The sequence below is a fragment of the Mesocricetus auratus genome, unplaced genomic scaffold (genome assembly GCF_017639785.1).
Source record: "Mesocricetus auratus isolate SY011 unplaced genomic scaffold, BCM_Maur_2.0 Super-Scaffold_100025, whole genome shotgun sequence".
Taxonomy (NCBI): domain Eukaryota; kingdom Metazoa; phylum Chordata; class Mammalia; order Rodentia; family Cricetidae; genus Mesocricetus; species Mesocricetus auratus.
The window spans coordinates 13,246,091-13,261,748 of NW_024429206.1; the positions used below are offsets into that span (position 1 = coordinate 13,246,091).

Genomic DNA, 15,658 nt, shown 5'->3' on the forward strand with positions numbered 1-15,658 from the left:
GCTGATGCCCTCTTCTGGCCTTTGGGGATACTGCACACACACAAATTATTAAAAAAAAAAAAAACAGCTGGGCATTGTTGGCGCCTTTAATCCCAGCACGCGGATCTCTGTGAGTTCCAGGCCAGCCTGGTCTACAAGTGCTAGTTCCAGGACAGCCTCCAAAGCCACAGAGAAACCCTGTCTCGAAAAATAAAAAAAAAAAAGAAAAGAAAAGAAACCAATATGTAAATAAATAATAATAACAACAGCAGCAACAACAACAATAATAATAAAAATAAAAACAGTTCCCAAACTTGTTTGAGTTGCACTGTCCTTAGAGTAATTGTCCCCCATGGTGACCTTAGGCCAATGCCCATCTATGAAGTGCCGTGATCTAAGCAGCCTCTGAGAGCTGTTGACCTGGCAGATTGGCAGTTGCATGGAGATTCCTCACAGAAAAGAATCCTTGGGACCTGCACAGATCCTCACACGGCACACTCAGATCATATGCCACCTCATTTCCCTTCTACACTGGCTTGGGGTGGTAATTGCTGTCTATTCCTGGGAATGATGTCAGGCGGGAGGAAGCGTGCTCTATTGCTGAAGCCGAACACACTGAGATGCCAACGCGTTTCTTCCGAGATGCTGGGACATGGTCCTAGGAACCCGCAACCAGGCAATTCAGAAGAACCTGGGGACCCTGAGCTGAGGCACCTGGGTGAGTACAACCTCAGGCTCTTCAAGGGCTGGTCACGTTTGGGAGTCCCAGGTCTGAAGAGACAGCGCCCACCTGCCATGCCCTGCCCTGCCATCCCAGTAACACACACAGTGGTCACTGCCATGCCCTGCCATCCTGATAGCTTATACAGTGACCGCTGGTATGTCCTGTGGCCAGGCTGCTCAGAAAGTGCTCAGCCCTTGAGACTGTGGGCCAGGGTCTTGTGTACAAACCACAGTTAATTTCTTTTCTTATTTTTGGTTTTAAGCTAGGGTCTCACTTTGCAGCTCTGGCTGTCCTCAAACTCACAGAGATCCACCGACCTCTGCCTCCCGGGATTAAAGGTATACACCACCACTGCCCGACTCATTCTTTTTTCTTTCTTTCTTTCTTTTTTTTTTTTTTTTTTTGGTTTTTCGAGACAAGGTTTCTCTGTGGCTTTGGAGGCTGTCCTGGAACTCGCTCTGTAGACCAGGCTGGCCTCGAACTCACAGAGATCCGCCTGCCTCTGCCTCCCGAGTGCTGGGATTAAAGGCGTGCGCCACCAACGCCCGGCTCCGGCTCATTCTTAATTTCTAACATGTCTAACTTGTGAGCATTTAGACCCCATGCCCAGTCCATTAGCTAGTACTTTCCTGCCTGCCCCTGTCTGCTTCATGCAAGTAGGCAGGCAGGAGGTTCTGAGACGGTAAGAGCTAACAGAGCTGGGCCTCTTTGTTTCCTGTCCCCAGACAATGATACCTGAGGCAGTAGCCAGGCATGGTTAGACACCTAGGGGAGTGTGCTTGCCTGGAATCCCAGCACTCAGTAGTCTAAGACAGAAGGATCATGAACGACGGGCAAAGGAGAGATCTCAGCTGTGACTCCGTCAGTAGAGTGTTTGCCTACCATGCATGAGATGAATTCCAATCCCCAGTACCAAGTACACCCAGTATACTGATGCATGCCTATAATTCTATCACTTAGGAGTGTAGGTAGGAGGATCAGGAGTTCAAGGTCACCCTCAGCTACATGGTGGGTTCAAGGATAGCCTGAGCTACATGAGACACTGTCTCAAAAAAAAATTCAGAACTGGGTGGTGGTGGCAGTGGTACACGCCTTTAATCACAGCACTCAGGAGGCAGAGGCAGGTGGATCTCTGTGTGTTAAAGGCCAGCCTGGTCTACAGAGTGACTTGCATGACAGCCAAGGCTACACAGAGAAACCCTGTCTTAAAAAACAAAAAACATACACAAACAAACAAACAAAAAATAAGAAACAGCAACAAATCAGAAAGTGAGGCCACCTCCAGGCCCATCTTTCTTCAATCTCAAATTCGCTGCTTTACCCACTGTTTCTAAATACTTTCAACACACAGCTGTTTGAATCTGCAGACATGGAACAGCAACCCACCCTGCCTGCCCCTGCCAACTTAATGACAGACATTAGCAATCCATTACTGAACTCATTCACTCTGAGATGTGGCCTCAGAACCCCCCCACCTGCTGCCCCAAAGCAGCCACTGCTCATCACCTAGCAGAGGGACAAAAAATTGTCCTTCCCTGTTTTGGAACTTTCCATGTGACCACCTTCTCTATGTCCCACAACTGTCATTGAAAGGCCCTACCCTTGCTTGGACACATTACCCCACATCCTGTCAGAAAGAAACCGCAGATGCTCTGTGTTTGTAGAAGAAAGTGGGTAACCACGCTGGCACCGTCCCTGGTCCTATCAGAAGGTTACAAAGCAGAGAGTGAAATAGGCCCGTTTGGGAGCAGCTGATCACTTATATTAAGAGCCTCTTCCTCAAGTCTGCTCTTCCTCAGAAGAGATCAGCACTTCCCATCAAGGCCTGGCACAAACCAGCTCCAGTTTTGGCAGAACAGAGAAACCCGGTGGCTGTTTGTGCGAACAAGCTGCTGTCCTTCCTCCAATTCCCCCTCCTCCTCCTCCCCCTCCTCCTCCCCCTCCTCCACCTCCTCCTCCAATTCCTCCTCTTCCACCTCCTCCTCCTCCCTCTGCTCCTCCCCCCACCCTTTGCCCCTCTCCTTTCTTTCTGGACTGCCTCCCCCCTCCTCCCTCCCTCTTCTCTTTTCCTCCCTCCCCTAGAGCCGAGCTCAAGCCCAGACAGCAAGTCAGTGGCTATGAAATCACAGGCAATTTCTAGGCCACCAGATGTGCAACATATTTAGACTGAAGCAGCTGGATAATCGAACAGCTTCCTGGTCCCCCTCCCCCAAGCATCCCCTGCCGGATGTCCTCTGTCTGCTGGAGGACACGTGTGTACACCCTCAGCTCTCTGAGACAGTGTGCCAAGCCCCCGGTTTCGTCAAGCCCCGAGCAGTATCTTTTAATGGCTCTGGTTGGAATTTTGCCCCACCCCCCCCAAGCCTCCCACCCACTCTCCTCCTCCCTAATCCAGTTAAGAAGCCTTGCGCTGATGAAGCAGCTTGGTCACCTTCCACTGGTGTCCCAAGATCTTCACATGACCCCGAGTGATGCTGAGAAAGAGGGCATGAAATGAGGAAGGAGACGCAAAGGAAGCAGAGGCTGCTGGGAAAGCCAGCCATACCTCTGTCCCCATCGTAAAAGGGAAGGAACGGACTAGGAGGCCCTGGGGTTCCAAGCTCATCAGATCCAAAACCCTCCCTAGACCAGCTCCCAGCACCAGGGCCTAGCAAGCCAGGAAGACCTACAGATGGGACAGGGTGGGCCAGCGGGCTCCACCACCAGCTCCTGGGACAGGTGGACAACACTGACCTCACACGCCTCCATGGGTCTTTGAAGTGGTGTAGCTGTGTGACCTCGGCTGGTGAAAAATGACTCGGTGGTTACAGGCATTTGCCATCATGCCTGAGGACCTGGATCTGACAGAAGGCGGGAACTGATTCTCACCAGCTGTCCTCCAGATGAAAAGTTTCTAAACCTGATAAGCCTCCCTGCCAATGCAGTAATCCAAATCAGACCAAATCAAACCCAATTAGAAAAAGCCCACGTTTGCCGGGCGTTGGTGGCGCACGCCTTTAATCCCAGCCCTCGGGAGGCAGAGGCAGGCGGATCTCTGTGAGTTCGAGGCCAGCCTGGTCTACAGAGCTAGTTCCAGGACAGTCTCCAAAACAATACAGAGAAACCTTGTCTCAAAAAACCAAAAAGAAAAAGAAAAAGAAAAAAAAAGAAAAAAGAAAAAGCCCACGTTTAATGGATACAATGCTCCCGGATGGCCTTCCATTGCTCCAGATAGGAGACTGGAAAAACCCCAAGTCTGTTTTCTAGGAGAGAGTTTAAATACACTGTGGGAGTGGTCTTGAGCATCTTTTGGGGAGGGGTCATCTTTGGCGGGCTTTCTGAGATGCAGCAGGGTTTAGAGAGAGATAGGTGAGGGGGTTTGGTTGGAATTTCCACCATAACAGTCATCTGGCTCCCACATGTGAACCGTTGTGTGGATATTATGTATACAGGTGCATGCCCACACACAGATAAATGCAACAATAAGAACAATATTAGAAGAAACTGTGTTGCCTCAGGTAAACTGCTGTCCCTCTCTGCACCCAATCTCCTCATCGGGAGTGCTAACTGCCCATCCTCCAGAAAGCAGCTCTGAAGATTAGGGATGATAGCAAACACTCAGAACAGTGTCTGTGGTCCTGGGGTCCCTGCACTGTCGTGTTCATCTTTGTATAAACTGAGGCCCAGAATCACACAAGGATCCGACTCCCTCATTCCTTTTTTTTTTTTTTTTTTTTTTTTTTTTGGTTTTTTGAGACAGGGTTTCTCTGTGTAGCTCTTGTAGACCAGGCTGGCCTCGAACTCACAGAGATCCGCCTGCCTCTGCCTCCCAAGTGCTGGGATTAAAGGCGTGCGCCACCAACGCCCAGCCGACCCCCTCATTTCTTACCAGTCTCCCCAACAATTTCCCATTGCCTTACCCATGACCCAAAGCGGTGACAATGGCACAGTATTAAGTGTTCCTGATGCTTGGCAGTTATGATGCAACAGACCGATCCCAATACCTTGTCCCTGTCCATAGGACATTGCTGTGACATGATAACCTCCCCGTTATTATCCCATTTTACAGATGAGGCTGTGGAGGTCCAGAGAGGCTGAAGGGCTTTTTACAAGTCGCACAGCTGGCAGATGGCAGGGCTAGGGTGCCAACACAGGCAGATGACACTAGGGTCCATGTAGGGACCCCACCCATGTCCTGTTTGCTGCTTAAATTGGGGGGGGGTGTCCTAAAACATGGCTGCTTTCACTTGCCAATTTCTTCTCTCTCTCTTTCCTTTCACCTACAAAACACCAAGAAGTCTTCAATGGGAAAACATCGCTGGCATCAGAGACAAAACTGGATTGCTTTGGTCTTGCCCACACTTGCCACTGTGAATGACATGGTAAGGCTTCTTCTCATCTGCTTATACCCAACCGCCAATTTCCAGATCCTCCTAGAGTCCCCGAGGCGTCTAGAAACAGTAGTTAAGGCAGCTTGGACATGGCCTCATTTTCTGCTTTGAGGGTGGTTATTTTGGGGGTTTTCTGCTTTGTTTCTTTTTTTAAGCCAGGGTCTCGTGTAACCCAGGCTGGCTGTGGATGTACTGTGTGACTGCGAAGGAATGCTTTCTGATGCCCCGCTGACCTCCCGAGCGCTGGGATGACAGGCAGACCACATCTCCTGAGTCGAACCCAGGGCCTTGCGCGTGCTTGGCAAACACTGTACCGGCTTAGCTGCATCCCCAGTCCTGTTTTGTTTTTGTTCCTTTGTGTGATGCCTCTGTGTGTGCCTATCTGGGGGTTGATGCCTTCCTGTGGCAGCTTGGGAGGAGAAACTGGTGCACTCTTTTTTTTTTTTTTTTTTTGGTTTTTCGAGACAGGGTTTCTCTGTGGCTTTGGAGGCTGTCCTGGAACTCGCTTGGTAGTCCAGGCTGGTCTCAAACTCACAGAGATCCGCCTGCCTCTGCCTCCCGAGGGCTGGGATTAAAGGTGTGCACCACCAACGCCCAGCGAAGCCTGAGGATTCTTGGCCTGCATGACTTGGAATGTTTAAGCCAGGGGTTTCCACAGAGTGGAAAGGCCTGTGCACACCAGGCTTCACAGCCTTGCACATTTGTGTTTGAGATGCAATGCTTCTCCCGGATGCCCCCAAGACCTTCTGTGCGGTACAGAGATTCCTAGAGTTCCTCTCTGTCACCAGGGTGAAGGGGAGGACACAGACTAGAGTCTAGGAGGCCTGGATTGGGCTGTAAATTGGGATGCTGGGGGGAGTCCCACGAAACTTCAGGAGGAGACAGAGAGACTGGGACAAGGAAAGCAGTTAATGCTGTGGATCCAGGCTCTGCGACCAGAGGCAGAAGGTTTGCTGTGAGTTCAAGGCCAGCCTGGGCCACAGCATAGTGAAACCCTGTCAAAGCAAAAAAAAAAACAAACAACAATAAAAAAGGTACCATAGCCAGGCAGTGGTGGTGCATGCCATTAATCCCAGCACTCGGGAGGCAGAGGCAGGCGGATCTTTGTGAGTTCGAGACCAGCCTGGTCTACAGAGCGAGTTTCAGGACAGCCAAACACAAAGGGGGTGGAACCTGGAGGGAGGAACCCCTGGGGCTGTACTTGGAGAGGACACTGGAAAGCCTGCCCTTCTCTCCCTCTCTGTCTCACTTCCCAGCCACCTTCTCCTCCCTTGACTCAGAGCCAGCAGCCATCTGAGCCAATAAAGCGTCCACAGCTAAGACAGAACAAACCTTTCTTGTTTGTAAATTAACCCTCAGGTGTTTTGCTGCAGTTTGGAAAGCTGACTGACACACAAGACACATTTGGTCAAATGCATCACCGCTGCAGGTTGCCTCAGCTCAGGCCCTCAAGAGAAAACACAGGGACGGTGCAGCTGGAGACACAGCAGCTGGGTTTCCTTAGCAACTCCCATCACTCACTGGGGGAAGAAGGTAATCTCACTTCCTTGCTGAGCAATCACGCTTATCCTCCCGCCTCCACCTCCTGAATCCTGGGATGCCAAGTGTGTTCCACAAGGTCGGGCTCATGTGGTGCTGGGAACGGAACCCAGGGCCAACCGTGCATGCCAGGTGAGGTCACTACCAACCACGCCACATCTCTGGCCCCCAGTGCAGGCTTTAAAGACTGATTCTGAACCAGTTCCCAGGAGCACTGGGGAGTCTGGGGCAGTAATAAGCAAGCCAGGCATGGAGACCTGTGACTATAGTCCTAGCTACAAAGCTAAGTCTGGGCTAGCCTGAGCTACTTGAAATCCTGCCTCAAAAATGAATTGATTAGCCGGGCGGTGGTGGCGCACGCCTTTAATCCCAGCACTCAGGAGGCAGAGGCAGGCGGATCTCTGTGAGTTCGAGGCCAGCCTGGTCTACAAAGTGAGTTCCAGGACAGCCTCCAAAGCCACAGAGAAACCCTGTCTCGAAAAACCAAAAAAAAAAATTAATTGATTAATTAAAATGAGACTGACCCAGAGACACCATCTCTGCTGAGCACCACAACTGGCCAACCCAGAACTGCTCACAGCCTCTGTCTGTCGGTGGTGGGGCTGTCAGCTCAGAGCAGACCTGCCCCGTTCCTGCCAGGCACCTCCATGAAGCAGCTGGGCCTTTACTTCCTCACAGATGATTAAATATACATACATACACAGCACACACACACACACACACACACACACACACACACACACACACACACACAAATACATACATACATACATCATGTGGACCAGGGAGCTCCAGGACCAAAATCTTTGCTTCTTTGGTTGAATGGGTGAAGCTGCCGCCTGGGTATCTGAGGGGAAGGACGAGGGAGACACTCGCAGCAGGCTTCCCACCCACAGCGGAAGGCCTGACTGAGGGAACCGGATTGACACAAGATGAACTGAATGATGGGGAGGCCAGAGGCAGAGAGAGACCAGCCCCGAGAGCATCCTCAGAGCTGCTGGATCAAGCCATACCTGAACTCTGCTGTGGTTTTAAATCATTGATCCGCCTTTTCGTGTTTGCTTAGTTTGGGGTTTTGAGACAATGTCTGACTAACCTAGGCTAAGTGTTAGGAATAAAGCGTGTGGGGGACCTTGGAGGATTCCACGGCAGGCGAGGGACAAACGTGCCTGGCAGACAGCGCTTAAGTGAGAAGTTTTACTAGAAAGCGGCGGGAGTAGAAAGGAAAGAGAAAGAGGGGGAACAGAGATAGAAAGAAAAAGAGAGAGAACGCCGGGCGTTGGTGGCGCACGCCTTTAATCCCAGCACTCAGGAGGCAGAGGCAGGCGGATCTCTGTGAGTTCGAGGTCAGCCTGGTCTACAGAGTGAGTTCCAGGACAGCCTCCAAAGCCACAGAGAAACCCTTTCTCGAAAAACCAAAAAAAGAAAAGAAAAAGAAAAAGAGCGAAGAGGGAGGCAGGAAAAAAAAAAAGAAAAAGCAAAGAGGGAGGCAGGAAAAGTTCTGTTGGCCCCTTCAAGCGGGGGGGGCGGAGTTCCGTTTTAAAGGCTCCTTTGCACCTGCGTGCAGACTGCATGGTGATGTCGGAGCTGGGGAAGTTGGGGCTGACCAGGGTACTGCCTGGGTACATTCTGCCAGGTGAGGGGGCGGGCTAGCATAATGCCTGGGTCCTTACCCCTGGATCACCTTGTAGAGCAGGCTGGCCTCAAACTCCCATCATCCTCTAGTCCTTTGTTTCCCCATACTGGATTGAAGGTGTGAACCATTCTGACCGTCTTCAGTCCCGCGCTTTTTTCCCGTGCGCGTGTTCTGGTTCTCGCGAATGGCAGTTGCCGTGTCCTGTTCTCCAGCTGTCATTGTACCACAGCCTAGCATCCTCTGTGGCCCACTTCCTCCTCAGGGTTAGTCTGTGTCCCCTGCTCCTTCCTTCAGCGGCTGCACAGAAAGAATTATTATCTTCCCCATGAAGGGCGAGTGGGCGAAGGGTCTGTTTTACTCACTGCCCCGATCCTGGTGCTCAGTAAGTGCTTTTATTTTGTGGGCATTTGCATGTGCGTGTGATATGCACGTGACATGTGTGTGTGATATGCATATGATGTGTGTGTGTGTGTGTGTGTGTGTGTGTGTGTGTGTGTGTGTGTGTGGTGTTCTTCCCAGTGTTCAGGCACACATGCCTTCCTAAACCTCCACTCTATCCACCAAGGCAGGGTCTGTCTCTGTCTGAACATGGAGCTGGCCAGTCTAGCTAGGCAGCGGGTTCAGGACGCAGGCCCCTCCCGCTTTCACAGCCAGCGTGTTATCCACTGAGCCATCTCCCCCGCCCGAGGAGGGTTTTGTGGAGTAGAATGGCAGGGAGCCCTGCCCTTGGACCTTGCCCCGCCTTGCAGATAGGGAAAGCACAGCCAAGCAGCTTGGTGTGAGCAGGGTGTGTCCACTAACATCCGCTGCCTGTCTGAAGCCCCAAGGTGCAAAGTCCGCTGCTCTTTCCAAGCTCCCCGCGTCATCCTATGGCATGGCAGCGTAGTCACCATGGCAACCATTTCTCAGTGACCTCTCCCTGCTGACAGGCAAGAAGTCCTCAGGTGGCTGCGTGAATCTCCCGGATAACTCCAGTTTCCCATGTGCCACCGTCTCCACAGACAGCGGAAGACACAACGGTTCAGAAAGTCCCAAGTCATAGAGCTGGAAGCCAGCAATGCCAGCTGCGTGATGAGAAACAGTGGCCAGCTATCTCCCTTGGTCCTCTTCTCCCTTGCTGGGACTCTGACATCAATACTCACACTGAAAATACTTATTTCCCAGCAACTGTCTTTCTTGACTGGTGAAACCTGAAGGGAAATCTCACAAGAAGTTTCTAGAATAGTGTTCATTGAAATTGTTTTTGTAAGAGTTATGTTTTAAGGATGCCTCTCCCCCAGCCGGGCGTTGGTGGCTCGAGCCTTTAATCCCAGCACTCGGGAGGCAGAGGCAGGCGGATCTCTGTGAGTTCGAGGCCAGCCTGGTCTACAGAGCGAGTTCCAGGACAGCCTCCAAAGCCACAGAGAAACCCTGTCTCGAAAAAAAAAAAAAAAAAAAAGAAGTGTGGGTGTGTGGCCAGTGGTGGTGGCACACACCTTTAATCCCAGCACTCGGGAGGCAGAGGTAGGCGGATCTCTGTGAGTTTGAGACCAGCCTGGTCCAGAACAGCCTCCAAAGCCACAGAGAAACCCTGTTTCAAAAAACCCAAAAACAACAAACAAACAAACAAAAAAGAGGTGTGGGTATGGCCTTGTTGGAGGACTTTGAGGTCTCCTATGCTCAAGCTCATCATCAGTTCACTTCCTGTTGCCTGTGGATCAAGATGTAGAATTTTCAGTTACCTCTCCAACACCATGTTTGCCTGCATGCCGCCATGCTTCTCACCATGACAATGGACTGAACCTCTGAACTGTAAGCCAGCTCCAATTAAATGTTTATAAGAGTTGCTGTGGTCATGGTGTCCAACAGAGCAATAGAAACTCTAACTAACATACTCTTGTTTCAAAAAAAAATTATGTTGACTCTTGCTCAATCATTAGGACCAAGGTTTAGATCCCAGGGTCTATGTCTGGCTGCTTACAGCTGCCTGTAACTATACCTCCAAGGGACCTAAGGGTCTTTTCTGGTGCCGCAGACACACACACAGGATGTACCCACACACACCCACATAAGAAGGAATTTTTTAGAGGCAGAGCTTGGGCTGTACCTCAGTTGGCAGAGTGCCCAGCATGTGCAAGTCCTGAGTTCCAGCTCCAGCAATGCACGAGCCAGTCACAGTGATGTGCACTTGTGACCCCGGCACTTGGGAGGCGAAGGTCAGAGGATCAGAAGTTCCTCAGTTACTTAGGTAATTTAAAGACAGCCTGGGCTACACGAGACCCTGTCTCAAAAATAATAAAATAAATAAATAGAAGCTTCAGTGACAGGGAGATGAACACCTGCAGACCCAACAACTTGGGAAGCTTCAGGGAGGATTGAAGGCCTGCCTGTCAGATAATAGGCCTTTCTGGAAACAGCCGAGGGCTGTCATTACTGTTAAGTGGCAGAGTCCTTTCCTGGAATGTTTGAGAACCACCCCTCCCCCATTCCACCATCCTCCCACACACAACCACACTTCCATCCTGGTCTCTACAAAGAAATCTGAGCCAGGGTTTCTCTGTGTAACAGTCCTGGCTGTCCTGGAACTCACAGAGATCTGCCTGCCTCTGCCTCCCCCGAATGCTGGGATAAAAGGTGTGTACCACCACTACCCGGTGACCCTGTCACATTTATCTCACAATCATGACTGCATCTAACAAAAAACATGAACACGATTGGAGAGTAAATCAATGCTCAAAACCTAGGCTGGTCCCATGTTTTTATGAATAAACATTTATTAGAACACAGCCACACAGAGAAACCCTGTCTCGAAAAACCAAAAAAAAAAAAAAAAAAAAGAAAGAAAGAAAGAACACAGCCACAACAGTTCATTTGTACTTGGGCTTTGCTGCCTCTGCCTTATGTTGGCAGTTGAGTATGAGTATTTTATATCAAATACTATAAAGCTTGTGTTTAGGACAAGAGATTTAAATAGTTTTACCCCAGCCCCTCTAACTTACTAAGACTTTCTATGTAAATATCTCAATCCCTGCTCCACCCACCAAACCTTTTGTTCACAGGCTCCCAGCTATCTTCCCAGGAATTTGATGGCCTGAAGCAATGACTCCATTCTCTTTTCTTTTCAGATTAGTCAATCGAAAAAGACTGTGAGAGCCAGGCGTTGGTGGCATACGCCTTTAATCCCAGCACTTGGGAGGCAGAGGCAGGCGGATCTCTGTGAGTTCGAGGCCAGCCTGGTCTACAGAGCTAGTTCCAGGACAGCCTCCAAAGCTACACAGGGAAACCCTGTCTCGAAAAACCAAAAAAAAAAAAAAAAAGAAAGAAAGAAAAAGACTGTGAGATCAGACTCCAGCCTTTGGGGGGGGGTGTGAAGGACATAATTATCATCTGACGTATAATAAAAGCAAATGTATCTCTGTCCCGTGTGTTAATTTCCCAGACTCTACCCACAGAGATGGGCTCCTCGGTTTTAGATGTCCAAGGCCCAGACTGGGCAGAGTGGCTTCCTTCTGAGGCTGCTCCTCGGGTGGCAGATAACCACACTCCCAGCGTCCTTCATCTGCTGGTCTCCTATGCATCCATAGCAACTGCGTCATAACCGCCTCCTGTTTTTGTTTCCACTGCTTTGTCAGATTGCAAATGTGAAGGTCAGAGGACAGCTTCTGGGAGAGGGGTCTCTCTTTTCACCAGTAGGTTCCAGGGTTTGAACGTAGGCCATGAGGCTTGTGGCAAGCACTCTTACCTACGGAGCCACCCCATTGGTCCCCTGACTCCCTCTTCTAAAAAGGACACTATTCATAACCCAGAACACAGCCCCATCCTGAGGCATTGAGGTGAGGGAGCCAATGCAGAACTGGAAAACATTCGCTTCTGTCCCTAGCACAGACTTCACTTGCAAAACTTAAAAGTGTATAGTGGGAGCCGGGTGTTGGTGGCGCACGTCCAGGACAGCCTCCAAAGCCACAGAGAAACCCTGTCTCAAAAAAAAAAGTGTCTAGTGGGGGCTGGAGAGTTGGCATAGCAGTCAAGAGTGCTTGTTGCTCTTGCAGAGGACCCAAGTCGGTCCCTACCATCCATATGATGGCTCACAATACCAGGACACCAAGCATGTGTTACACTTCCATACATACAGGCAAAATGCTTACATGCATACATTGCTACATGGTTTGAAGATCTTCTATTTGTGATTATCTGTGTGCTTTTGTAACATGTGAATGCAAGTGCTGGTGGAGACCAGAAGACACCATTGCTGGACCCCTGGTCCCTTAGTCATGGGCATTTGTGAGCCACCCACTTCCGGGACATCGTCCAGTCCATGTTATTTTATTTTTTGAGACAGGGTTTCTCTATGTAGCCCTGGCTGTCCTGGAACTCACTCTGTAGACCTGGCTGGCCTCCAGCTCAGAGATTCCCCTGCCTCTCTGTCTCCCTAGCGCTGGGATTAAAGGTGTGCGTGTCACTACCAGCGGGCTGTGCTAAAGGATGCAATAACAATTGAGACCAAGGCTGGGCGGAAAAAAAAAAAAGAAACAATTGAGACCAATATTTTAGCCTGAATTTTTTTTTGCCTTTTAAGTAATGTCTGTTCAGAACTTTAAAAACATGAACAGTGTGGAAGGGTGCCTCAGCCCCTGAACACTGGGGTCACAGGTGTGATATATGAGCAGAAGATACATTCCGTCCAAAAGACACACTGGACCCTTTCTTCTGATTCTGCAGACCCTGACATTGGGCTAGTGGAGACACAGCCAGGATGGTGACCACGGGGCTGGTTGCCTTGGGATTGTGGAGAGCACTTAGCCCGAGACCCTGGCATTAACCTGACTTATCCTGGTCTCTTCACCGCAATCAATGAATTTCTTGGAAAAGTGGCCTGGCTGGCCCACAGACCACGGAGTCTCTGCGGACCCAGGCTGTTCTGTCTGTGGCCAGTATTTGATGGTTTTGTGGAGCATCGCTGAGGAAGCTTGGACAGAGGGCTGTGGCATCCCCAAATGCCTGGAGTACTTGGCAGGGGAGCTGTCCCAGGAGGTGCTTCTCCTTAAGAGGTTTTTCATGTTTCCCTCCTTGTTCTTTTTGTCCTTTTTTTTTTTTTTTTTTTTTTGAGACAGGGTTTCTCTGCGGCTTTGGCGGCTCTCCTGGAACTCGCTCTTGTAGACCAGGCTGGCCTGGAACTCACACAGAGATCCACCTGCCTCTGCCTCCTGAGTGCTGGGATTAAAGTCGTGTGCCACCACTGCTTCTACTTTGAGACAGGGCCTTATGTTGCCCAGGTTGGCCTCAAAGTCACGATGTAGCCATAGATGAGCCTCCTGTCTCTATTTCCTGAGAGCTAGGATCACAGGCATCCACCATACCATGCCTGTTTTTATTCCTCTCGGTGGTGCTGGGGATGGCTCCTAGGGTTCGTGTGTTCAGCAAGTACTCTACTGAGCCGTATCCCCACCAGAGCCACACCCAGCATAAAAATGACAGCCAGTCCTCAAAGGGAAAGGACAAAATGTCTGCTAACAGGCTGAGGGAGACACCTTCCTGTGGCGCCTGGGCCACAAGCAAATCTAATGTATTGGGTGAAAGCCTGGAGATTTAAACGAAAGACAAGACATCTCTGGCCGTTTGTGCTAAGAGAATGTGTGTGTGTGTGTGTGTGTGTGTGTGTGTGTGTGTGTGTGTGTCCATCCATGTCTTTACTGCAAGGAGGGAGCAGTCTTATATACAGACTTACAGCACAGTGGAGAAACCCCAGGTGTAAGAGTTCATGTTTCCATAATTAGCGGTTGATGCCAGTGGGGCAAGGCTGGGGCAGTGAGCCAGGACTAGAAAACAGGATGCACCTGTGGTTATTGGCTGACAAGCAACTCACAGAGACCCCGTGGGGGCTGGAGCCCAACACCTTCCATCCATCTTAGGAAGCAAGCACATTCAAAAAAAGAAAAGGAACTGGGAGTGGTGGCATATGCTACTGGGAGAGGCAGGTGGATCTCTGTAAGTTCAAGACCAGCCTGGTCTACAGATGAGTTCCAGGACAGTCAGGGCTATATAGTGAGGTCTTGTCTTGAAGGAAGAAAGGGGAAGAAAGGCGGGAGGAAGGGAAGCCCTTACTTTACAAGCCTGGCAATGTGAGTTCAGTTCCTGGGACCCACAGAGAGAGACCTTGTCCGCTGACCTCTGCACATGTGCTGTGGCAAGCGTGAGCACAAGGATAGATAACTGGTTAATTAAATAAACAAGTGTTTAAAGGAGGGAAGAGGCTCACATGCCTGCTAGTCTGTTTATTCTGGGACCTGAGGTAGTCGATTAACATTCCTGGCTGTAGAGATGGCTCAGTGGTTAAGAGCCCTTGCTGCTTTCCCAGAGGACCTGGGTTTGATTCCCGGCACCCACATGGTGGCTCACAACCATCTATCATGCCAGTTCTAGAGGACCCAATTCCCTCTTCTGACCTCCATGCAGGGCAATGTGCATGCACGTAAAATAAAAATAAATCTTAAAAAAAATTCTAAAAAGGGAGTGGAATCAGCGGATGAAGGGATGTCATACAATCGGACAGAGCTTTGGTGTATGTCGAGGTTTCTACTGAGTAGCCAGATAGGAACAGCCACCAAGCATATGACAGTCAATGTCCAGAAAAGATCAAAACAGAAAGGAAACAGATCGGAAGTTACCAGGAGAGAGACTAGAAGATGGGAGGTAACCGGCAGTGGGACAGGGTTACTTTGCCACTGATGAAGATATTTTAGCAATCGGGTCTGATCGGGTGGGGTAGCTCTGCCATTCCAACTGCTCTGGACGATGAGTAAATCAGTGAAATAGGGTGGGGGTAGAGCAGTTCCCAGACACAGGGGGTCAGATCCCACAGCCCGAGGGATGGGTGGTAACTAGATGTGAGCCTCAAGGACCCTGTCACACGGGCCTGATAGAGGCAGGGAATAAGACATAATGAGAAAACGACTTTCAGTGGGAACAATGAAGGGCACCGATCTCTCGGAGGAAATGGGGGTGTGTGTATGGGGGCGTTTATGGGACCATGGGATTCTAGGGTGGAAGATTCCGTTCACAGGTTTGTTACCCTGCAATCTCAGAGCTGGAATTACCATGGAGTTTGGTGTGGCCTTATCAGGAGGGACCTGGATGTTCTCCTGGGAGAGGGGGAGATTCCTTAGTTTATGAGTCCGCACCACTCTTCAGGCTCCAGTGAGGGAGGAGAGGCCTGCAGATGGTATCAGAGTGTCCTTACTGCAGGAGGCCACACCACTTTGCACTTCCTTATCAGGATCTTCCTTTGTTGCTCTCTTAGCCAGCCTCATGGCAGCATGGTAGCCAGGAAGCAGACAGTCCTGTGCTCTTAACCAATGACTGTCTCTCCAGCAACCCCCTTTCAGAATTTAACTTTATGTACATTGATGGTTTTGCCAGAAGTCGTGTCTGTGT

The 15,658-nt window shown here is 50.3% G+C and overlaps 1 long non-coding RNA gene across 2 annotated transcripts; it reads left to right on the forward strand.

Moving 5' to 3' along the window:
• Nucleotides 1–257: 257 nt before the first annotated feature.
• Nucleotides 258–11,484, forward strand: LOC121134038. Of its 2 annotated transcripts, none has more exons than XR_005871047.1 (4): nucleotides 258–697; nucleotides 4,981–5,064; nucleotides 6,433–6,606; nucleotides 11,353–11,484. It is a non-coding gene; the product is annotated as an uncharacterized LOC121134038 (long non-coding RNA). The 2 variants fall into 2 exon arrangements; XR_005871046.1 differs by lacking the exon at nucleotides 11,353–11,484 and adding an exon at nucleotides 9,178–9,596.
• The last annotated feature ends 4,174 nt before the right edge of the window (nucleotides 11,485–15,658 follow it).